Source organism: Balaenoptera musculus, chromosome 9 (assembly GCF_009873245.2).
Source record: "Balaenoptera musculus isolate JJ_BM4_2016_0621 chromosome 9, mBalMus1.pri.v3, whole genome shotgun sequence".
NCBI classification, from domain to species: domain Eukaryota; kingdom Metazoa; phylum Chordata; class Mammalia; order Artiodactyla; family Balaenopteridae; genus Balaenoptera; species Balaenoptera musculus.
Genome location: NC_045793.1, coordinates 41287655 through 41313951, shown reverse-complemented (window position 1 = coordinate 41313951; position 26297 = coordinate 41287655). Strand labels below are relative to the sequence as shown.

At 38.6% G+C, this 26297-nt stretch overlaps 1 long non-coding RNA gene across 2 annotated transcripts in view; it reads right to left on the bottom strand.

The window, feature by feature from the left end:
• Positions 1–26297, bottom strand: part of LOC118900695 — a 32790-nt gene that overhangs the window by 4080 nt on the left and 2413 nt on the right. The window contains exons 1-2 of one of the 2 annotated variants that reach the window (XR_005021207.1): positions 20470–20745; positions 19663–19731 (exon numbers count right to left, since the gene is read on the bottom strand). This is a non-coding gene — a long non-coding RNA (uncharacterized LOC118900695). Of the gene's footprint in view, positions 1–19662; positions 19732–20469; positions 20746–26297 lie in introns of those variants that run through there. The other variant, XR_005021208.1, reaches the window with a different exon arrangement.

The window sequence follows — 26297 nt, the reverse complement described above, 5'->3', positions numbered from 1 at the left end:
ATTAGCACTACATGCTTTTCAGAGGGATAGAGAGGGCTTCCAGAAGGACCTTGGTGGAAAATATGACAATGTATTTTGTCATGAAAGGGTCCCAAGAAAAGCGAAGAAACTGTTCCTTGTTTGCTTTCTGCTATTAGAGGTAATTTCATGTCTTTACTAATTAGTGGAATCAGAGAATTTTCCTGTCAAAGACCACACCTGCAATCTCAACACCCTTTCCTTCTGCGTTTACTGAGCTAAATTCTCCTTCAGGACCCAAAGAAAGGCAGACGCACAGCTGTGTAAAGATCACAAGCCAAGGAGGGGGAATTTGCATACTACAAATGATGTCAAATAGATGAAGCTCACATCCTCGTGTTACAATGTTCCCATCAGCCTTCTGCAGTTTGAAGCTTTGATAAATTTTTTTCCAAGTTTCCTCTATTTTCACCTTTGGGGTTCATTATTCTTCTATACTTTGGTTCTTTGGGCCTCTATTCCTACTTTACTCTTTTTCCTATCCTCCATAAACAAATTTAATTTGCACCAGTTTCTTGATTTCTGTGAAAGTAAGGCCCTTCTGTTCTGAGCAGTAGATTCTCTCCAGGTTGCGGGTTTAAAATGTTCTCTTAAACCATGAAAAGTTTTCTTGTGCCCCTTTGCAGTCAATCTCTCCCCTCCCTTCACCCAGCTCTGGGTAATCACTGATCTGCTCTCTGACACTATGGATTAGCTTTACCTGTTCTAGAAATCCATATAAACAGAATCATAGAGCATATACTCTTTTATGTCTTGCCTTTTTTCACTATGTGTGACGTTTATATCAGTAGTTCACTTCTTCTTACTGCTGAGTAGTATTGCATTGTACAGATATATCATTATTTATTCATTTATTTACTCACCTGTGGTTGGCCATTTGGTTTAGTTCTAGTTTTTAGCTATTATGAATTAAACTGCTACAGAGGTTCATGTAGCTTATGTGTGAACATATATTTTCTTTTCTCTTGGGTAAATGTCCTATTTATTGATTATGGCAATGATTCCAGGGCATATCAATTTGTCAAATCTCATCAAAAACTTAAACTTAAAATTAGTCATTTTGTCTTTCAGTAGGGGACTGGCTAAGCAAACTGTGGTCATCCATACCATGGAGTAATACTCAGCAATATAAAGGAATGAAGTATTGATGACAACTTGGATGAATTTCCAGGGAATCATGCTAAGTAAAAAAAAAAAAAATCCTACCCTAAAAGGTCACACATCACACACTGTGTGATTTCATTCATATATCATTCCTGAAATGACAAACCTATAAAAATGGAGAACAGATTAGTGGTTGCCAGGGGTCAGCGATGGTGGATGGGAAAGTGAGGGAGAAAGGAGGTGTATGGTTATATAAGGGTTGCATGCGGGATCCTTGTGACGGAACTGCTCTTCTTTTCCACTGTATCAATGTCAATATCCTTGTTGTGATATTGTACTATCTATATTTTTTTAATATATCTTCTTATATAGTACTATATTTTATAAAACAATATTGTGATACTTTACTATAGTTTCACTCATCTACTAGCTTGGGTAAACAGTTCATGGAATCTTTCTGTATTATTTCGTACAACTGCATGTAAATATGCAATTATCTCAAAATGAAAATCTAAAAATTTTAAAGGGGTGAATTTTTTAAAAGGTGAGTAGATTGTGCCTCATTCAAGTTGATTTTTTTAGAAGTTCTCCTTTCAGTCTGTAGAACTCAGTTGCCCCTTCCAGAGGCCAGTCAGAATTTTCCTGAAACACTGTTCCCGCTTTGTCGAGGCACATGACACATGAATCAGGCCCTCTAAGCCATTTCGCTCTTCCACTTCTTTCCTTGCTCACATGGTCTCCAAGAATCACAGTCACATCTTCCAGCTTCCCCTCCTGGGTCACCACACACAACTCGGGGCCAGCACACCTGAGCTCATCCTCTAGCTTGGTCTCTCCAAAGACATATATACCTGGAGAAATTTAGCTCATCTATGATTCTATATACATTGATTTTTTTTTTGGATTGAGGTCCCAGATTTTGATTGAAGGTTACTTTCATAAAGATCCTCCATGACATCCATTTTATTTTAAGATCAAAGTCCCAATTTTTGCAATTCTTTGTCAACACTCTATATTGTTTGCCCCCAAACATGACCTTAACTCTTCTTTCGTTTCAAAGGAAAAGGGGGGGATTAAATGTGAAAAGATAATTTAAAGACAGTGTAGTAATTTTACTATTAATTGCCAATTTTAAGGCTTTGGAGTTGATGTGATTCTTGTATTTAAAATTTTTTTTAAGTTTTGCTAAATTCTTGGATAAAATTTGGAGGAACAACATTAGGTTTTATGTTAATACAGTAACATTTATTACCAAGTACAGTAATTATTTGCTTCTAAGCATGTGAATTTGTTCCCCTAATGAGTCTAGTATTTGAGACATGAACAGGGAAAGTAAAGGGCAAGTGAGATTCCCTATATATTTGCCTGAAGGCAAAAATCTTAAATAGCATTTTGTTTCCACGAGCAAAACATTTTAGATGAACCTAAAGAAGGTAGGCCCTCTTTTCTGGAAAATACACCATGGATTTGAAGATAAGTTCAAGGTGGGTTACATGAATAACATAATTATGTTATCTTGTACATAATTATGTTATTATGTACATAATTATGTACTCATAACTGAGGTGAGATCTTCTTCAATTTGCATATGCACTTATGAAAATAGGAAAGTTCTGTAATATTTGGGGGAAATGATCTGTGGTTTATTCCAAAGAAATTAATTATAAAGAGAAAACAGTTTAGCATCTAGATAGTGGGTTGTGGGTGTGTTACTTTTAAGTAAGATAAAAAATAACTTTTTCTAGATATTGATATTCCTTGTCTGAAATTTCTAATGTGGAGAAACAAGGATTAAGTAATGGAAGGGCTTTTGTTTGTGTTCAGTTACACAACAACTAAAGGAAAGATATTTTATTATCCCCATTTTAAAGATGAAGCAGAGACTCAAAGAGGTTAAGTGACTTGCCAAATTTATACAACTGTAAAGTGACAGATGCAAATTGAAAGCAAATCTCTCAATCCAGAGCCAGGATCATTCTGCTATAGTAGAAATCAACACCGCATCTCTATAACAGACCTTATGGGGACTGTTGAAGACTTAAGTTTGAAGCCATCAGATGACTAACTGTATGTGGAGAAAAGTGCCTTTGCAGTCATTGATATGAAACAGAATTGGTATATTACTATGTATTACTAACCTACAGAACACAGGACCTGCACTAATTTAACATTAGGCACAGACTTACTGAGTGCTATTTTGCATCAGGGACTGTGTATAAAGAAGCCCTGGCCCTTGTCCTGTTTTACTTCATTCCTTATAGGAAGGAAAGAGGAGAATTGAACCATTCTATTTTGTGAAGTTTACTTTAAATAAGATTTGCTTTAGAAACCACCACTGTGATAGCAATCTTACAAGCATCACCAGGATAGGATGATATATGGATTAAAGTGAAGAAGGAGGCACTCTAAATGTAGAGTATTTAAGTATATTTAAGTATATTATTAAGCCATTTCAAAGTTCATAAATACAGATTTACTTCATGATACTTAATCACTTCACAGTATTTCATCTTATGAATTGTTGGAAGTTTTTACATTTTCTTTATTATATATGGCAATTCAGTGAACATCTTTGAACATACAACTCTAAACACTTATTATTTCTAATAAATTCCTAGGAGTGAAATTGTAGGGTCAAAAGATGGATGTATTATATATGTTGCTGCGTTATCACCAAATTGCCCTCTGGAAATATTGTGCCAAAACAATGAACTCATAACTGAGCTTTCTGCTTCTAGTTGGTCTCTCTTTCCAATCCAAACTGCACATTCCCAGGCTAATGTTCCCAATAAGCTACTCTATTCATGTCTAAAACTTTTAGATTACCCATTATCTACAAATAATTCTAACTTCTAACACTAATGCCTTCTGCTGTCTGGCTAGCCCATCTCTTACAGTTTCATCTCTGCTACTTTTCTATATGATTACCAGGATTTAGTCAAATATTTCACCAAACAGGCACATATTGCAAAAGAAAGGCCTGTGTTCCTTTAACATCAGTCCCATAAACACTTTCAATTTATTGATCTCTTCGCTCATCTTTACCTATTTTATTTCTTTCTCTCAGAAAGAAATATTGACCCTACTTCATTCCATATTTTAGTTTAAGTTTAAATATTTAAATTTAAACGTAAAGAAACTTAAAGTTATATATGTTAAACCCAGGAGACCACTGAGGAGGCTCTTCCAACAGTCTAGGAGCTGACTGAAAATGTCTTTCCCTCTAATCCAGCCTCCTCCCTACCACTAGATCTTGATTTCTAAGATGTAGATTTGATTATGTCACTTTTTTTAAGCCTCCAATAGTTCATCGCCACATACTAACAATAATGTGAAGTATGAACCATACACAGCCCTTACCAGCACACTTTTCACCCTCATCTGCCAGAATAGAGGCATACATGTGTCTGCAAACTCCGCACCCACTGAACCCTCTTCCTCCCCAAGTGATGCTTTAATGCATCTCTGCCTCTGCTTCCTGTCCTTCCTGTGGACAGACTGTGAGTGAGGGAGATATTTGGAAATATTTGTTAACAGGTATGATATCGATATACAATTAACTCAAACACATCATTAAAACACTAAAACTCCAAAAAGCAAACGAGCAAGGATATTAACAGATAATTTATAAAAGGGGAAATGCAGGTGGCTTATGGAACATTAATGGAATTTAAATAAAATCTCAGAGAATTCAAATAACTATGACTAATTGTTTTCCTCATCAAACTAACAAATGTATATTTTTTAAAGTTAGGATTATAGTGGTCCAGAGTTTAATGAGACAGACACACCTACACATTCCTTGAAGAGGTAGAAATTGCTGCAGTCTTTCTGGTAAGTGATCTGACAAGAGCCCTAAAAACGTTCATATCTTTTGACCCTGAAGTTTCACTCACTCCTGGTGATGTATACTTAAGGAAATAATAAGGGATAGAGACAAACATGAGGGCTTCCCTGGTGGCGCAGTGGTTAAGAATCCGCCTGCCAATGCAGGGGACATGGGTTCGAGCCCTGGTCTGGGAAGATCCCACATGCTGCGGAGCAACTAAGCCTGTGTGCCACAACTACTGAGCCTGTGCTCTAGAGCCCGCTAGCCACAACTACTGAAGCCCATGTGCCTGGAGCCCATGCTCTGCAACAAGAGAAACCACCGCAATGAGAAGCCCACACACTGCAACGAAGAGTAGCCCCCGCTCGCCACAACTAGAGAAAGACCGCGCGCAGCAACAAAGACCCAACGCAGCCAAAAATAAAAATAAAAATAAAATAAATAAATTTATAAAAAAAAGAAAAAGACAAACATGATTGGCACAAATGTGTTTATTCCAGCTTAGCTTATAGCTACAACAATCAAAAGTTGCATGAAACTCAAATGGTCAACAATAGGGCAATGCTTTAATAAGTTACAGTTTATCCATCCATATAATGGAGTATAAATGATCATTAAAATGTCCTGTATAAATGAAGAGTTTTTAATGATGTTGGAAATTATATCATGTGGTATGAAACACTACATATCACTGAATGAAAAAAAGAGATAGATGCTTGTATGTACATTATATTTCAACTGTATAAATGCATATCCAAAAATATCAGTGCTCTCTAAGGATGAATTGTGTGTGCTTGTTTTACTTCTTTTGTTTGTAATTTAAACACTGGGCACATATTTCCTTTAAAAATTGCAAAAAAAAAATTTTAAACTATGCCTTGTATTCATTCATCCTAATGTCACTCTTATGTCTATCACTCCTATGGCGCTCAACAAATAAGCCAAAGAACTCATCTCTGCATGAAGATCATAAATTCCTCAAGAGCTTGAGCTTCTTCTTTTGCAATGCTGAGTGCTTAGAAAAACTCAAAACCATTTGTGAGATGACTAACTGCATGTATGATTGAATGACTGTCTGCCTTAAACATCTCTTAGAGTTGAGTTGTGTCACTTTGCTCTCTTAATGCATAGAGCATTGATTTGAAGAGCCATATGGGTTCTGTTTTAAGGGGGCCTCCATCCTGTGTATGCTCACACTTCCTGTGTGTCATTTCTTGATGTTTATGCGTTTGGTGATCTCTTTAGGTAATGAAAGTGACTCAACTTTTCTACCTGGATGTTGCCTTAACTACTGATGGAAGTTTGTCAAATGTTTGGGGAACCTACTTTCTTTTTAAACATGCCTAGAAGCTACTGCTATAAGCACATTTTCATAAATCCAGTGAATAAAGCATGTACTACTACTTTTACTTAGACACTTCTCTTATGAATATCTGGGGCATATTGTCAGAGACCTTATTTAGAATATTGTCTTCAGTATTCCAAATTTAGTAGGAAGTTCACAGCGTTTGCTAAATCCCTTTCCTTCTAGCACTAAAAAAAAAGGGAAGGAATCATACCTAAGGCCTCCATTCATTTATTCTCAGCTACCAGCAGAATTATTTAAATTACTGCTAAGGATTATTCAACAAAGCCATTCATCTTGTTACCAAAATTATTAGTGAATTGAGAAAGACCATTTTTCTTTAAATGAGGATAGCTAAGATTCCAGTGTTTATCCTAAGCCATTAATAACTTCTTTCTTATCTCCACCTCTTGTTTTGCAAAGGTTGGGAATGCAGACATTGGAGTTAGAACTTGGGTCTTCATTCTGCCTCTAGCACTCACTAGCTCTGTGGTCTGGTGTAATCTCTTAACTCTCTTGGATTCCTCATCTATGAAATGGGATAGTCAGAGTATCTGTCTCATAGGGTTGTTAGGAGTATTGAATAAAATAATATTTTAGTTGGAAAATTATAATTCCCTTTAAAATGTCAGCTATTGTTAATTTAGCTGTGTAGGATAGTACAGAAATGAACGAAAAAACACTGTAACCGAGCAAGGGCTCATGTGCCCACGGCACAGAAAGCCAAACTCTGACGGCAGGTGTTTGCAGCAAAGTCAGGATTTATTGCAGGGCGCCAAGCAAGAGAGTGGGAGACAAGCCGCAGAGCCACTCCAACTTGGTCTTTGAGTTAGGGATTTTTTAAAGGGGAAGAACAAAGAGGCTGGGGGTAGTCATCGTCTTGTGACATTTCTTAGGTGTAGTTTTGGGAGTCAAGATGCCTACGGTTTAGGGGTCTCTGGTCTGGTGGTCCATGACCGGGGGCACGGTGGGGTGGGTCTGTTAGCTCATCTTGCCCAGGAGAAGCAACCTGAGTCTCAGTACATTAACAGTGTTATCGACAACAGCAGTGTTATTCATCTGACTCTGGATGTTTAGCATTCAGTTAGCACAGGATTGAGATCAGAGGGGATAAGAAAAGGAATAAAATTTTGGATAAAGAAGTTAATCATAACCTTGGCAGGGGAACTCAGTCTTAGGGGAACTCGGTTTCAATACGTGATTAAAAGAAGACTTCTCCCAACCACACCATTCCTTGTAAATATTGCTGTTTGGTCACTTGATTCTTGTTATATTTTGAGCAGTAGTGAAGAAGAAGTATTATAGTGTGTTCAAAACCTTATGTCCTGTATGTATTATGGAGATAGGTAGAAAGTGACTTCCCTGCTCCCCTTCACAGCAAAATTTGTCTCGAAGGCCAACTCCCTCACCATCTCTCCTTTCTCACTTCCACCCTCTCTACAATCCATGCCAACCTGACTTCTGTTCCCGCCGCCCCATCAAAACTGCTTTTGACAAAGCGGCCAACCACCTGGGATTTATCAACACAGAAGGACATCTTCTATCCTCCTTCACTCACTGTGCCAGCATCATTCCACACAGCAGGCTGTTTCCTCCTTCTAAAATACTCTCCTTTTGTTTCCCTTCAAGTCACACTCCCCCAACATTACTGGCTTCTCTTTCTTGGACTCCTTTGCTAGTTTTCCCTCTTCCATCTGACCTCTGAATGATTGGTTGCCTCAGGACTTGACCTGGGTCCTATTCCATTTCTTCCAAAATAATCTTTTCCTATCCCATAGCCTGAAATACCATTAGATGCGACTATCTCCTAACTTAAATCTCTGAGCCAGACATTCCTCATGAAGTGTGAATTCATAAATCTGCCTGCCTACTTGATTGTTCCACTTTCAAACACATTGTGTCTAAAACCTACCCCCAGCCCCGGAAACACACTCCACACCCCAACTTCTTCCCAACCTTGGTAAACAGCACCATTGTCCGCCCAAAATATGTCTTGTAACAATCCACTTCCACAGTGATCTTTTAAAACTAGAAATGAGGTAATGTCACTTCCCAATTTAAAACCCTTGAGTGGGAACTCATGGCCAGTGGAATAAAAACAAAATTCCCCGCTGGCTGCAGGGCCAGCGTTATCGGGGTCCCCCTGTCTGACTTCAACTCATGCCACTCTTCTCCTCTGGGGGTGATTCTCACCCTCTGCTCCAGGCACACTGGCCTTTTCCTTGAACAGAGCAAGCTTGTGCCTTCCTCAGGGCCTTTGGACATGCTCTTCTGTCTTCCTGGAAGGCGCTTACCTGGTTCTCTGCATGGCGAGCTCCTTCTTATACTTCAGACCTTGGCCTTAGATTCCCCTCAAGTAGGTCTGCCTTGATCACCTATCAGAATAGACCCTTCCTATCAAAACAGACACTGCACATATTCATTCTGTTTTGGTCACAGCTCTATCAAAACTAATCTTTATCTTATTAGACAAGCTTGGGAGCTACTTGAGGATAGTACCTTGTCACTGTTACTTGCCTGTTCAATGCTGTACCCTGGGGGTCTGGTAGAGGACTTTGCTCATGGTCAGCTCTGGGTTTATCGAATACTTGTATGTCATAGTGTTCTAAGAAGGGGGCTGGGTGTGAAGGAGACAGGCGCTGCCCTGCTGGAGAAGCATTAGCATAATGACCATACAGTGTGCAATGGAAACTCATAGGTAAAGAAGCTTCATCAAAGAGGTGACATCTGAATTCAGATGAGTATAAATATGATGAGGGGAAAGGAAGGGAAAGAAGGCTTGGGCCAAGTGAACAGCATGAGTGAAGGCCTGGAGCTGTGAAAAAGCATGTCATGTTTAAATTACTAGCTCAAACAAGTTTTCTGAAGAAAGTAAAATTAATGCAGCTATATAGAACTTGGGGGAAGAAAAGTCAGGACCTAAATAAAGTCAGATGATGGAAAAAGTTTTAAATGTAAGCAAAAAAATGCCATTTTACAACTATGGTACATTTAAGCTACTGGTAATTAAAAGCATATATAGTAACAAACACCACCTGGGTTTTGCAGGTGTGAGTAAACTTGAAAAAAAAATTGGAGGGAGGAATAGTTTGAAATTGCCCAAGATGCAACTAAAGAAAGCTGAAGCTGTGAGTTCAATGCCTTTCGTCCAATAATGGGAATGAACATGGTGATGGCAACAACCATGTGGCAGAATAATTTCATTTATATCATTTCATTTCACTTCAGTGGAACAAACATATATTCAGGTTCTGGATAGGTAGTGGGAATCGGGAAAAAAAAAAATCTTGGGCCTCCAAGAGACCATAGTCTAATCAAAGACAAAGGCACATGAAGAATTGCCAATCCAGAATTTAAAGAAAAGAAGAACCTTTTATATAACCTCAGTAAATGTTCAAAATAGTTATCTAAAGCAATTCAGATTATTTTTTTCCAAAAATCCAACTGAAGTTTGCACTAAGACCATTTTCTCATAGGCTTTTTAATTGAGTCTGCCCATGAGGACCATTCCGATGGTGAATTGCACAGGATAAACAAATGCTGGTCATGGAAACTGGTTGGAAAATGCCAATGAATTTCTTTTCATTTATGTATGAGAGACATCTCTTTTTTAAGAATAAAACATTTTATATTTAAAGTTAATATAAAATTAACTATATTTATTTATTATATAAATAAATATATATATATTTATATTATATAAATATATATAATTTGCATTATTAATTTAACCAATAATTATCAATATTATTAATTAATAATAATTAAATAATGTATTAATATTTATTTAAATTAATAATTTAATTATTATTTAAATTATTTACATTTATATTTATTTATATTGATATTTATTTATATTATATAATAAATATATTTATTTATCCATTCTCTATATTTATTTTAGAAAACACTAAAAATTGAAATGAAAATAAATACATGCCTATTACATATAGATTTTAATAGACATTTTTTTTACACAGCTATTGTGTCTGTTTTTAATGCATGTATAAAAATTGCTACATTTAAATATATTTTCAAGTTTACTTATCCCCCAGTAAATGTAAAGACATACCAATATTGTGAGGGATACCAATGTATTTTCTTTTTAACATCTTTATTGGAGTATAATTGCTTTACAATGTTGAGTTAGTTTCTGCTGTATAACAAAGTGAATCAGCTATATGTACACATATATCCCCATATCCCCTCCATCTTGGGTCTCCCTCCCACCCCTCTAGGTGGTCACAAAGCACCAAGCTGATCTCCCTGTGCTATGTGGCTGCTTCCCACTAGCTATCTGTTTTGCATTTGGTAGTGTGTATATGTCAATGCCACTCTCTCACTTCATCCCAGCTTACCCTTCCCCCTCCCCATGTCCTAAAATCCATTCTCTACATCTGTGTCTTTATTCCTGTCCTGCCCCTAGGTTCATCAGAACCATTTTTTTTCTAGATTCCATATATATGTTTTAGCATATGGTATTTGTTTCTCTCTTTCTGACTTACTTCACTCTGTATGACAGACTCTAGGTCCATCCACGTCACTACAAATAACTCAATTTCATTTCTTTTTATGGCTGAGTAATATTCCATTTTATATATGTGCCACATCTTCTTTATCCATTCATCTGTTGATGGACACTTAGGTTGCTTCCATGTCCTGGCTATTGTAAAAAGTGCAGCAATGAACATTGTGGTACATGACCCTTTTTGAATTATGGTTTTCTCAGGGTATATGCCCAGTAGTGGGATTGCTGGGTCATATGGTCATTCTATTTTTAGTTTTTTAAAGGAACCTCCATACTGTTCTCCATAGTGGCTGTATCAATTTACATTCCCACCAACAGTGCAAGAGGGTTCCCTTTTCTCCACACCCTCTCCAGCATTTATTGTTTGTAGGTTTTTTGATGATTGCCATTCTGACCGGTGAGAGGTAATACGTCATTGTAGTTCTGATTTGCATTTCTCTAATGATTAGTGATGTTGAGCATCCTTTCATGTGTTTGTTGGCAATCTGTATATCTTCTTTGGAGAAATGTATATTTAAGTCTTCTGCCCATTTTTGGATTGGGTTGTTTGTTTTTTTGATACTGAGCTGCATGAGCTGCTTGTATATTTTGGAGATTAATCCTTTGTCAGTTGCTTCGTTCACAAATATTTTCTACCATTCTGAGGGTTGTCTTTTCGTCTTGTTTATGGTTTCCTTTTCTGTGCAAAAGCTTTTAAGTTTCATTAGATCCCATTTGTTTATTTTTGTTTTTATTTCCATTTCTCTACGAGGTGGGTCAAAAAGGATCTTCCTGTGATTTCTGTCATAGAATATTCTGCCTATATTTTCCTCTAAGAGTTTTATAGTGTCTGGCCTTACATTTAGGTCTTTAATCCATTTTGAGTTTTTTAATAGGCATTTTTAAAACTAAAACCAGGATCACATTGTGATATGTTTGCATTTATCTTCCCTGATTTGCAGGTCATGTATTGTGCATTTCATGTTGCTGTTGGTTGTCTTTAAGGTTTTTTTTTTTTTAAATAACATTAAAAACTGTAATCTTCTTACATCAAATCAAGAATGGATAGCAATCTTCTGAGTCCTCATATGATATGTGGGATTTAAAACCTTTTTCCTACCTTAATTACCCTAATTCTTGGGTTTTGTAACACAATTTTAAGTTTTTGACTTAAATTTTAAGAATTAAATTTTTCTTTTGTCATATATACCTTCTTTTTCAAAAAGTTTTTTTAGACTTGTCTTTGATATTGTAACTAAATTCTCAACAGTTATGTGCACTAAGTGGTTCCTGTCGTTATCAGCTGACTTTTCACACCATAAAATATAGTCACAGATTAGTGTCACAGAGGCTAACCTGCTTTTTATCCTTTGCGCATAACCCACTTTTTGGCTTATAGGCTTATATATATTTTTTCCTTTCTTGTAGTTCTTGTATATCAAGTATTTTGTCAAGATGCACTAACTTTTCTAGGAATGCGATGAAGCCCACCGAGTCAAATTCCCCAGTTTTTTTGGTCTGGGGAAGCGTTACGCATTTCTGTCTGATTCTTGCTCTTGTTCTGTCATTGTGTTTCCTTCCTCAGGTCCACCACACAATTTCTCGGCTGACTCTCTGTTCTCTGTCCTAGACATTTATCATCCTCTTTCTTATCATTTTTTATTTCTTTATTCTCTTTCTGTTTTCCTGAAGAGTTTCTAAATCTTGCCTCCTCTACACTGATTTGATTTTCTGACAGTTTCGGTTTTTTCCCAGTAATTGTTGTGGTTTGGGGTTCTGCTATGATTACATTTTTAGTTTTCTTGAATACCTTCCTTATCTCACCCAGTTCCCTTTTCATCTCAGACTCTTCTATTCCTATTTTTTTCCTGCTTCATCTCCACAAAAGTTATATCTTTCATCCTGTTAAGGTTGACAGTTTTTAACAATTTCCTTTGGTTTCTGAAATAAAGCCATTTCGGAGGCTTATTTTTCCTCTATAGTTTTTAGCATCAGGTCTGGCATCCTTTATTCATTGTTAATACATTTTTTCCATGGGCATATTTTGCTTCTGTTTTTGCTTTGCTTGTCTATCCATCCCAGAGAAAGATAAATCTATATACCCCTCTTGGGTTCCAGCAACCAGGGTGTAAACAGTGCAGAAGAAAGCAAGCTCTTCTTACTGTTTGGCAAACTGGTATTCATTGAATGAGCCACTGATTATATTTTTCAATTCAATTCCATCAGCCTTAGTGCTAGGAGAATTCTTTCCAAACTCCAGTAATATGCTGGTAGGAAATCTTAATTTTTAGTGTGGTTGAACATTCCCCCTTCTTTTGACATCTTCATCTGTATTTTATTTTCGGAAGTTAAGAGCCACTTGGGGCCAATAACCTGATGTCATTTTTTTTTTCACTCCAGCAAAGTAATTTCCTGCAGACCCGTTTCTCCAAGGCTCTGAACTTCTATTGACTGATAAGAGCTTCTACTATTGATGTACTAGGCTGGATTTTCACCTTGCGATGAAGAGAAAATCTCCCTGTTCTCATCAACAGTTCCTAAACCATCCTTTTCCTTCATGTTGTGACAAGTTAACTGTCAATAATGAAATATAAAGCATCCTTCTCCTGAAGCATTTTTCTTAGTATTCAGAGAGGGCAAATCCTCAGGGTAAGGATGAGGATGGTTCCCAAGAAATAGAAGCAGTTTATTCACATTCACTGTGGGACCCTTTTTGGTTTTGAATTTTTTTTTTTTTAATTTATTTTTGGCTGTGTTGGGTCTTCATTTCTGTGCGAGGGCTTTCTCTAGTTGTGGCAAGCGGGGGCCACTCTTCATCGTGGTGCGCGGGCCTCTCACTGTTGTGGCCTCTCTTGTTGCGGAGCACAGGCTCCAGACGCGCAGGCTCAGTAGTTGTGGCTCACGGGCTTAGTCGCTCCACGGCATGTGGGATCTTCCCAGACCAGGGCTCGAACCCGTGTCCCCTGCATTGGCAGGCAGACTCTCAACCACTGCGCCACCAGGGAAGCCCTTGGTTTTGAATTTATAGGGAGCCTGACCTTCCAAAAACTGGAGTTCCGTGCTATGATGGAAGTCACCAAGTGAAATGCTTTACTAGTCTAGTAAACTCAGTCTATGCAAGTGCCTCTTGTATGAACCATGTCTTTTATTTTCTGTGTTCTGATGCTTTCATTTCTAGGGCCTTGCTGACCTTGAAGGGACTACTCCTCCCGGGGCTAGCCGATTCCTAGAGATAGTGAACAACTGGCCAGTGAGCATGCCTTTCAGATGCAAAGCAACCAATCCAGAGCCCTTATCCCCAGTCACTGCCTTTATCCAGCTTTCACATTCTGGGCCACTGTCCACTTGCCCGAATCTCCACAGGGTCAGATACTAGACAACTGACAGACTAGGGACAGTCTGTACTAGGGACAGACTCTGTGCCCCAGAGTCCATTGAAATGGTCCAAATTAGCCAATCCTAAGTCCGTGTACCATGCCAGACCCATTCCTTCCTTCAGAAATCATAATAAAGGCTCTTGCTCACAATTTTCCCCTCTCCCTCTGCCTCCTGACCAACCCTGGAGCTTCCCTATGTAGCCCTCCATGATGTAGTATGCCCCTTTTCTTGGCATCTGTGAGTATAACAAACTATCTTTTCAGTGGCAGTTGTCTTCTGATCTGGAGGCCTTACCATACTTAAAGCATAATAAAACCTATATTTTAAAGCACCTTTAAATGACAGAATTAAAACTATTTTAGCCTCCTACTTTATGTTTATTCCTCAAAGCTGAGGAAGTAAAGGAATAATTTAGAGATAAGAGTCATAGGAGTTGGGACAGGGAGAAAAGAGAAAGAAAGAAGGCCCCAGAGCTACCTTTAACTCCATGTGGACTTCAGTCTCCAATCAGTACTCATGACATTGGTGCCTTTTCCTAAAATAAGTAGGTTCTAGGATCAACACCAGGAGGTTGGTGAGTCTTCCCCACCTTGTCTGGATAGCGGGAGGCAGGTGGTGTAAGTGTGCAGAGGGCGGTGCCCACACTGGCAGGTGGAGAGGCGTGTGCAAAGCACACTACCGTGTGGGGCTGGTCTCCCTAGTGCTTTCCGCTCACCATGTTTCCCCACACTTCGTTCAGTTCACCTCTCTTTAGTCTCTAACCTTTCTATTCTGACTTTTAACACAGTATTTCTTTTGTTCCCACTGAATTCTTTATTTTTTACAAATTGAATTCTCCCAAGTGCTTCCATTAACGCATGGCTTTAAGAAGTAATTATTTTGTTTTTGCTGTCAGCAGCGCTGACAGGGAACCCAGCTCTGCTCTGGCAAACGAGCAGACTTGCTAGCACTGGCTTCCAGTGGGCAGGGAGAGGATGCGGGGCTGATTCCTTGAAGGTCACGAATAAACAAAGTTCCTTTTTATTTTAATTCCTTTGCTGTTAAATGGACTATTCTTTCTTTCATCAAGCTCCTGCTTTTATTCCTCTACGTTCTTGGTGAATTTCATGATTAAATTCTTTATGAAATTATTTATTCATCAATTATTAAAGAATTCCATGCCTAAATTCTCTTCAAAAACTAAAGTGCAAGTGTGATTAGAAGCCAATTGAGGTCCTATTGATTTTTTTTTTTTTTTTAACTGAACTCGCATGGCTGTTTTTTATTTATTTATTTATTTTTTATTTATTTATGGCTGTGTTGGGTCTTTGTTTCTGTGCGAGGGCTTTCTCTAGTTGTGGCAAGCGGGGGCCACTCTTCATCGCGGTGCGCGGGCCTCTCACTATTGTGGCCTCTCTTGTTGCGGAGCACAGGCTCCAGACGCGCAGGCTCAGTAGTTGTGGCTCACGGGCCCAGTTGCTCCGCGGCATGTGGGATCTTCCCAGACCAGGGCTCGAACCCATGTCCCCTGCATTGGCAGGTGGATTCTCAACCACTGCGCCATCAGGGAAGCCCCCTATTGATTTTTTAAAAACTAATTACATACAAACATTTAAACAGTGAATATTAATTGAGTGTTTACTCTATAGCCAGGCACTGTTCTAGGTACTGGGTGCACATCAGTGAACAAAATAGAATTCTTTCTATCATCATCTAAATTTAAGATAATTTCACCATAGTATTGGCACATAGAAGCAGTATTGCCAAAAATATAAATATAGAGATAAACATCTAAATATCCAATTTTTTTCTACCTAGGTTGCTCTGAAAAGATTGACTGATTCTAATGCTTTGACCTCCCAGATGGAGTAAGGCAAAAGAGCACTTGTCCAAGTTATGGCTGGGAGAGACGCAGATCCCTGAGTCAGGGTGGAAGGCATAAGGTGTTTTCATTTGTTCTGCCAAATCTGGTTTCTTCCCTACAAATATTGAACACCACTAATGAGTTAGTGCAGGTGGCATGCATACTCTGGTAATGGGTGGGTTGTCTGTCTGAGGGTTCATTGTTCTGAGTCCCCGTGGGTATTTTAGTGGGAAGCTGGGTGAGGCCAAGTCAGAAAACACTAGTTAGATTCCGCATGAAACCAGCAATGGCTGGTTTTGGAAGTTACATTTTCAAAAGCCTGTTTATTCTGCAAACAGCAGATAGTCCATTAATATTAGAAACCCACAGTCTAAAGCTACATGATGAAAATCTAGCTTTATCTCTGACCTAAGACAGTTTTTTAAGAGCCAGAAAATCTTCTTGTTATGTATTTGTGTTGGAAGGATTAGGGAGAATCATGTTTCCTCAAGGAAACATCAAGGTGTTATGGCATTTTTTTTTTTATTAGTAGCTGGTCAAAAGTGACTGGAAAGATAGGCTGTCTCTCATGGTTGGAAGTGTTAGTATTGTCTGGCCAAAAAAACTAAGTCAAGGATGAGGGAAGGGCAGGAACTCCTCAGCTGAAGCATGGCAGATACTTGCGTTGTGCCAGGCACAGAGTTGATGCTTTCTGAATGAATAAACGTTGACTTGTTCTTGAGAGTATGCAAAATGCCTCCAGGACCCTCCCAGAAATATTTTGGGTGAGGGTCCTTTGTAGGAAGCAGGTCTTCTGTGACCTGGTGAGGTTTCCTCTGTGAGTGATATCAGGACCTGAATGCGATCTATCTTTTGCCAAAAATCTTGTGAGGATGCTTCTGTGAATTAATATGGTCTAGATCCCTAGGTTTCAATACTTGTTTTAGCCGAAAATCTGCTAAATCTCTTCTTTAAGCGGAAACTCTGTATTTAGAACAGACAGAAGCGGAGATTCTCTGGGGGAGGCCCTGAAGCATATCCTCCTGGGCTCTCTCCCCATAGTAGCCTCCACAGGGCACAGTTTGAAAACACTGGCCTAGAGATCCATTCTGGGCTAATTAGATTCCATGAACAGGTTGAAGTATATTTAATCTTTGCCCTTACTATCCCTGATTCAGGAGTTAAGATTTGGTCATTTGATCTCATTCTCAAGATTCACTGAGTTCCTAATCAAATTCTGGGAGATTACTCAACAAAAATACTATCAGGTTGAGGCTCCAAAGGTTGAACACTGTGACAAATGCCACCTGGTAGTCGGCCCTTTGACACCAACTTCCCTTTGAGGCTTCCAATTTTCAAGGCAAATGTATGGAGGATCAAAGTTCTGCTTGAGGAAGAAAATCTCACTTATGTAAGAGCCCAACATTGAAATTCACATCATGGTGCATGAGCTTCAGGGAATGGATTAGAGGTTGGGATGGGGTTTCATGTGAGCATTTTCTTTTCATTTTGTTCTGATCATTTAATTCACTAACAATTTCATTGATACAGTTTTATTTGATAGTTTGAGCTTCTAACAGAGTCCAAGATCATGCTGATTGCTTCATTTTTCCTTTTTCTTCTCTCTTTCTTCTTTTTTTTTTCTTTTGCAAAGTGTTATTGAAATAATAATTCACATACATTACCCATTTAAAGTACGCAATTCAGTGGTTTTTGGTATATTCACAGAGTTGTGCAACCACCATAATAGTCAATTTTAGAACATTTTTCATCACTTCAAAAGGGAACCCCATATCTTTTTAGCTGTCACCATTATATTCTCCACAGACCTAAGCAAACACTAATCAACTCTCTATCTCTAGAAATTTGCCTTTGTAGACATTTTATATAAATGGAATCATATGATATGTGGTCTTTTGTGACTGGCTGCTTTTACTTAGCACAATGTTTTCAAGGTTTATCCACAATATAGCATGAAATCAGTACTTAATTCCTTTTTATGGCTGATTAATATCCCATTGTATGGATAACCACATTTTGTTTGTCCATTCATCAGTTGATGAATATTTGGGTTGTTTCTACATTTTGGCTATTATCGATAATGCTACTATTAATATTTGTATACAAATTATTGTGTGGACATGTGTTTTCATTTCTCTTGAGTATATATCTGGAGTGGAATTACTGAGTCAAATGTCAATTCTATGTTTAACTGTCTGAGGAACTGCTAAACTGTTTTCCAAAGTAGCTGTACCATTTTACATTCCCACTAGCAGTGTATGAGGGTTGCATTTTCTCCACATCCTCACCCACACTTATTATTATCTGACTTTTGAGTTACAGGCATATCTCATTTTATTGTGCTTTACAGATAGTGCATTTCTAAATATTGAAAGTTTGTGTCAACCCTGAGTTGTCAGATGATTAGCAATGAAGTATTTTTAAATTAAGGTATGTACATTGTTTTTTAGACATAATGCTATTGCACACTTAATAGACTACAGTGTAGTGTAAACATAACTTTTACATGTACTGGGAAATCAAAAACATTGTGTGACTCCCTTTATTGAGCTTATCACTTTATCTCAGTGGTCTGGAATCAAACCTGCAATATCTCCAAGGTATGCCTTTATTGCCGTTCTAGTGAATGTGAAGTGGTATCTCATTGTGGTTTTGATTTGCATTTCCCTAATGACTAGTGATGTTGGGCATCTTTTCATGTGCGTACTGGCCATTTGTTTATCTTCTCTGGAGAAATGTCTATTCAGGTGCTTTGCCCGTTTTTAATTGGGTTACTTGTTATTACTGAGTTAAAAGGGTTCTTTATATATTCTAGATGCAAGGCCCTTATCAGATACATGATTTGCAAAATATTTCCTCCCATTCTGTGGGTTGTCTTTTCACTTTCTTGACAGTGTCTTTTGAAAGTACCTAATTAATTTCAAAGAAGTCCAACATATCTATTTTTTCTTCTTACCTTGCTTATGTTTGGGGGTCATATCTAAGAATCCATTGTCCAACCCAAGGTCACAAAGATTTACCCTTATGTTTTCTTGTGTGAGTTTTATAGTTTTGGCTCTTACATTTAATCCTTTGATCCATTTGGAGTTAATTTTTGTATATGGTTCTTGTTTTGTTATTTCTTTCTTCTTTCACTTTTAGGTCTTCAGAGATGCAAAATTCTAATTTGTTTAAGGCAAATTGGCTGAGTAATATGTGGAAATATTAATAAACTGGTTATTAGTGTGCTGAAGGGGGAAATTTAGGCAATGGGGTTAGTTGGTTTTGAATTTGTATGATATATTATGTGATCTACACATCTAAAGCTTCCTGGATAAAAATGTGGTCAAATGATATTCAGAATTTCATCTTCACTTCCTCCTTGCAAATGAACACTCCTTCCATTTTACTTATGAATATTCATACCGTGTTTCCATTCTTGCTATACAAGCCATTTCGAACCATGCTGCTTACATAACCCAGCTTTTGTTTCTCATTAAAAAAAAAAAATCTCTTTTCTCCATAGGCATACTGTTTCACACACACACACACACACACACACACGCACACACAGATACACACACTGCTACCTCATCCCAATATGCTCATGTGTTTGCTGGCACAGATGTCCCTGCAATTCCCCTCTTCTTGTCACTCACCTTTCAAGTTATATACACATCTGAGATTTCTCCGTTATTTTTACAGTCACGGTTCAGCATGGGGGCAATCTGGATGATAAGAAAAAAAAATCACAATGGAAAGGAAGGGCAAGATAACACACTAGAGTATTTAGTCATTCCTTTGTGTTTTAGTATAGAAATGTAGGATTTAGCCACAGAGTAAGCATAATGCATAATTATCACATTGGGATGCTAAACACAGACGCTGCATTCACTCTGTGCATAGAGTAAAATCTGGTTCATGGAAAAATGCAAAACCTGCATTTTTCCAACAAAATAAATGAGTGGGGGTGGAAGGAGACTGGCATTCTGATGATTTTTTCAGAATACTAATGCCTACCAGAGGCGGTGGCAATGTTGGCAGGTCTCGACTGCATTATGCCAACAGAAAAGTCAGGGTATCCCCTCCCTCTTTAGATGTCTCCTAAGGCAGCAGCCCAACAGGTACTTTTGACCAACCAACAAGTTATTCTTTTGTATCTCTATGGAGGAAAACATTGTCCAAGTGCTCAAAAAGAACCCAGCCAGGAAAACTAAAGCAATACTCATGAAGTAATTGGAGGACAATTCAGCATCAGATTTTGTGATCCTGAATATGAGGGCTGAAGGAGTACAGAAGAGGGAGGTCAGTGAGCCTTAGAGGTGGGAGTAGTGGGGTGTCGAGAAGCTTTCATGGAGAATGTGGGTTGGGATTGGGTTATGAAACATGAAAACAATTTTTAAAAGTAAAAGGGAAAAAAGAGAGGGTACGCCACATGCAAGAAAAGGACAGAAACTCAGCCTTACGATGGACCAGACACTGGGCAGAGCCTTGTTATGATCTCACTTGGAATGCTTAACAGTTCTGAAAGTGGGTGTAATTTCCTCTTCGAGTTTAATGACTTGATCCTGGTCACACAGCTTCTAAGCAGTAACATGGTGTTTGAATCAAGAGTCCTGAGTCTTCCCCAGCAACACACCCTGTAGCTGCTGTCCTACAACCACAGAGACTGGAGTTATGATCAATGGTCTCTGCATCAGCTCTAATTCCTCCCTACCGTTCTCTCTCTGACCTACCAGACAACAAAGAGATTGATAATCACTGTTTCAGGTCATGAGTTCCCAATTTGCTGATCCTTAGAATTATCTTAGTAGTTAAAAAGAAACAAAAAAAAAACAGTGACCTGTTTCTAAACCCCACTCCAGACCTAATGAAACCACCTATCCAGAGATAAGACGCTTGAGTCTTTCCCAGTTGTACTCCATCACCTCACAAGTACCTTGGATAAAGTGGGAATCAATAAATAATAAATGCCTTAGCTAAATCATTGTTTTATCTACTAATTTGATGATTTTGAGTTCCTTGTTGCCTTGGTTTATTTCTTCTGTGTTACACCATGGTCATTCTTTTGTGGAAACATCTGTTTCTGAGTGATGAAAATGAGGACTTACAGGGTTTTTCCAGTCTGGAGTCCATTGTGAACCCAAAGTTCATTTTTTAAAATTGAAATACAGTTGACATACAGTATCATATTAGTTTCAGGTATACATCATAGTGATTTGATATTTATATACATTTCGACATGGTCATCACAATAAGTCTAGCTACCATCTGTCCCAAAGTACATTTGACCAGGACTTAGAGAAAGGCAGATGCATATCTCTAGAACTGAGTGAAAACACACCCCAACTTTCCTCTTCTTGTTACCCTGGCTGTCTTTTCATCCTGATCTAAAAAACCACTGTGTTAAGACCAGCCTTGACTGTTTCTCTTTTCCCAGAGTTAAACATCAGGGTTTTGTTTTGTTTTTTTTAACCCTCTTTACAATTGTTGTGCTATGGAATAGAAGGGTGATCAATAGACCCTTGCTGATTTTCCTAAACTGGCCCAAATCACCTCTCGTAGTTGAGTTTCATAGTGGGGAGGAAGATGAAGACAGGCGAGTAAACTTACTTGGTCTTTATTAATTCCATTTGTAATCTGATTTCTGTCAAGTTCTAGATGTTTTGGGTTGGATTGTGTTCATCAGGATGATTAAAACATTGCTTGATTTGGTTCCAAATTGAAGTGCTTGATAAAGTGTTCCTGTGATTTTCCCATCACTTTCTTCCATCCACTTCAGCATGCTGCCAAGGCTTTTGCACTGTATCATCACATTCTCATATAGACGAGTGATTGGAGACATGTGACACCATGATTAGAAATACTGGAGTTCTCCAAGTTTGAGTGCTTCAGTCATAGCCATAATTACTAGCACAATAAAAACAGGAAAAGTCTAATTGAGATTCACCCCTCTTTAGCATCCAATGGATCTGAGATGATATTTCAGCCTTGCTTCATTTTCCCTTCTGCATTTATTATTCCATTATTATAAAATGTCACTTTGCCTATAAAATATTTTGCCTTGCTGTCAAGTTTTATTTGGTTCAGCTTTTAAGTCAGGAGCATTTGTGGCTGATCGCTCCATTCTTCCAGCCAAAGGAATTTTCCAAGCTATAGTGTTTGTTAGTTTTGTAAATACACACACTGTTTTTAAGGTAGTTTGGGAACAAACATTTGCTTAAAAAAAATTATACTTAAGCAAAAGACACACATTCACAATTTTTCTTGGGTCTGAGGGGAACATCTCTATCATATAAACTGAGCTTTAAAAATTGCTTTTAGAATTGATTTGGGTGGAAGAAAAGGGCCAATAATCTATGCCATTCGTGGGACAGTTAGTCACCAGGGAGAATAGCAAACTGTTTGAAACAAAAAGAAAAGAGCTCCTTAAAAGCTTTAACACGCATGAGATGATTCAGTTTTGCCACATTATCCTGGTCTGCTCCATTTTCCCACCCACCATTTCAATTTCAGTGACCTTTTCCTTATCATCCATCTTTGAAAACCGTCATCCAAATTTCCAGCTGCTTCTCCAGCATGTAAAACCCTAGCCAGCCTGGTGGAAGCTCCAACTATTGCCCTTTCCTCCTACTGCTTCTTCCTAAATAGAAACTCTTCATTAAATTAATTCTCTCCCTATAGTTTGATGAGCAGCAGCTTGTTAGCAGGAGCACATCCTTAGTCTTTGAAAAGGAAACAAATTAAAATACTGACTGTTTTGAGATGAGAAACCTTTTTTGTAGGAAAAAAAATCCAATAAGAGCTCTGGTTAATTGATGCACTCAGTATGTTTTAGTTCATGCTTATGAGATTTGCATGACCACACAAATTTAGTGTTCTGTCTGCAGTCTACCAGATTGCTTTTCCCATAAAATAAGCCTTCTTTATTGCTGATGTTTGCAGTACATCCCTTCCAGGCATAGTAATAGACATGAATTATTTCTGAAGAAAGCCAACGATTCCCATCTAAATCCAGTTTTCAAGTGTTTTGTCAATAGACAAGATAGCTTACTATTACCTCTAAGAACATCAGCACTTTTGATAGAAGTGTAACAAGTTAATAGATTTTCCTTTTTTTCAGGGAAAGAGCTTTGCTTTGATGAGGTTTTGTCTTTGCTAAATTCATCGTGGATGGAATACCACCTTTATCACAGCTCTGGACATGCTGCTTAGACCACCCTTTAGAATGTGTCACAATGACCACTGTCAGCTTTCAGTAAAGACAACAGATGAGGACCAATGATTTATGGCCAGTACCACTCTGATCTGTGTGTAGTTACAGACTGTCTCCATTTCAGACTCCCTTGCTGTCAACCAGCTTGCATTAGAGATCGTTCACTATGATTGAATAACTATATGTGAAGTTGCAACGTTACTAATGCAAAGGAAAGAACCAATGGAGAAGGAAAACCCCAAATCAGATGTACTAAAAAGATTTTACATTTTTGATTAATTTACAATATAATTGGAGGCCTTATGATGGAGCCCCAGTCAACTTCTCACTGAAAAGTGAGGATTTGGGCTCAGAAAGCATTTCACTTGATCATTACCAATGCCCAGGAGTGAGAACTGATAGATATCAGAAGGAGAAAGGGAAGAAATGTGGTGCCAGCTGAAGGAAGGAAAAAAAGCTAGGAGGAGTTTAATGTCACAAAAAATAAGTCACGTGGAAAATAGTGGGCCGCCACACATGCTCTATGACCTGTTCTTTTTTTTTTGGCTTACTGAAATTTTACTTTTTTATTTTGGTTATATGTTTCTTTTTTCATTAATTTTTATTGGAGTATGGTTGCTTTACAATGTCGTGTTAGCCTCCACTGCATAACAAAATGAGTCAGCCATACACATACAGATATCCCCTCCCTTTTGAACTTCCCTCCTATTTAGGTTACCACAGTACATTCGGTAGAGTTCCCTGTGCTATACAGTATGTTCCCATCAGTTGTCTATTTTATACATAGTATCAATAATGTATATGTATCAATCCCAGGCTCCCAGTTCCTCCCACCCCACCCTTTCCCCCTTGGTATCCATACCTTTGTTCTCTATGTCTATGTCCCGTTCTTGCACTTACATCATTCTTTAATACTTTAGACCTTCAGGGCAAGAAAGGAAGGTGAAGGTGAGGATCAACAGCTTTTTCAGGTGATCAACTTTACGGTTGAGTTCAAGTGCCAAGAGGCAGTGGACATCCCTGACTCAGTCATACAGATGCCCCTTTAAGGGCAATTTGCAAAGGTGGGTTTCTGTACTGGGTCCAGTTGTCTTGGTAGATAGTGGAGCTGATGAAAACCTCCTGGCAAGGAACTTGTGGTAATTGAATAGATCCCCCGGCTGGCTGCCATCTGGGAATATAGTCCCAGACACCTACTTGGCAGGGCCACTGGGCAGCTCACCCCGGTCAGGGGTGCCCCTGCTCCCAGAGCTGGAGGCTGCATTCTCACTATAAAGGAGTCTCACATACCCATTTTACAAAAGCAATTGCATTCAGCCTTCAGTGTGCCTGGGAATCCACTGAGCTTGGCTTGATCTAACTCCCCCCGTGCACAGAATAGACTGTGATTTAATGTGGATTTTCATTTCTGCCTCAACAGAATGGGTTTCCTGCATGAATCACCTTTATTGTGGTTTTACTCTGGGCCACTTAGCCATGTTATAAATGATATTTAGAGGCATGAAATAAATCTGCTGCCCCTTTGATTCACCAATTCTACAAACCAAAAAAGCTTAGGCTTATTTAGCAATCTATTTCCAGAGAGGCCAACAGGGCTTTTAGTTGGTTGACAGCAGAAGACGAACGGGCAGTTTCGGGGCAGCCTGTGAAATGGCTCATGTGAGAGCTCCTTGTATTCCTTGCCCTGTCATTTGTCTTCCAAGATTCTGTTAGCAGATCTTCTTCCATCTCTGAATTCATGCTGTGTGCAGCATGAAACTATCTCTTCAAAGTTGCAGCCTTTTTTCCGAATACTACCTTCAACAGGTTCCTCTACTACCGAGTGGAGACAAACCTTTATTGGCACAGCATTTCTGGGCAGGATGAGCCAAAGTGAGTTCCAGGAACTTCCAGGATCAGCCTCATTAACTAGATGAAGCTACTGAGTCCTTTATTTCCCTCCTCTCCCTCTTAAAAAAAAAAAAAAAAAAAAAAAAAAAGGCAATGATTGTATTTCAGACAGGTGCCTCCAGAACCAATCTTTCAGTGTTTTCCTTTAGCGTCCTTCAGTTCTTCACATCAGTGTCTTATTTCGGCAACTGTTCCTAGTTGCTCAAGGCGTTGCTCAAGGCGTTTTACAGAGAGTAAACTTGCTGGGTGACAGGGCGTACCATCCCCCAGTGACAAGGGACCTGCACCCTCCTGAGGCTCTGCTCAAGGCTGGCCTTGATCTCCCGTGCAAGATTGCTTTGCTTTTCTCTCTATTGCACACTCTGTTCCTGGAACCCAGGAGTCCTGTGATCTGTCCTTGTCAGGATTTGAAACTGATACATTTCAGTAAACATGCAGAGGCAGCAATCAGGCGAGGAGTTCAGCTAATTCCTCCCCTGCAGGAAGGAATCTCTGGCTCATCCTGTCACCTGGTGAGTTCTTGTTCAGGGGTGTTAGTGGCACCAGAGGTAGCTGGGATTCTTCCACAACAGGCTGACTTTCATTTCTAATGAGGCTTTTCAGAGGCAGCCTGGCCCTCAGCTGGATTCCTGGAGAAGGGCATGTGGTTGACCCTCTGATGCAGGTTTATGGACACGCTCTGTTGTTCCTTGTATGCTAACAAATTGTGCCCGTCTCACACATCAGTGATTCTTCAAACCGATGGCCAATTCCCCAAGGGGAACCTTGAAAGTTACCAGCTGCAAAAATCAGAAGTTCATTTCCCAGGCAAAATGGAAATTTGGCAATAGTTTAAAACTTTTTTACTTTGAAATAATTATAGACTGATGAGAAGTTGCAAAACCAGTACAGAGAGGTCCCATGTTCTCATCACTCAGCTTTCCCCAATGATACCATCTTATATAATACAGTACTTTAATACAATCAAGAAATTGGCAATGGTTTTATGGCAAGAGAGAATGGGCATCAAAAAGCCTGAGAGGTACACTTAGTATTTGGAGTTCTGGTCCACTATTTGCTTAAAGAATGGCTATAAAGTAGTCACACACGGACATTCCGTGTGTCGTGAAAAAAAAGGATCCCATTAAAAGCTATTCCGGGCCACCTTGAACTCTATTCCCACACAGAAAAAATTCTATGTAAAAGGTG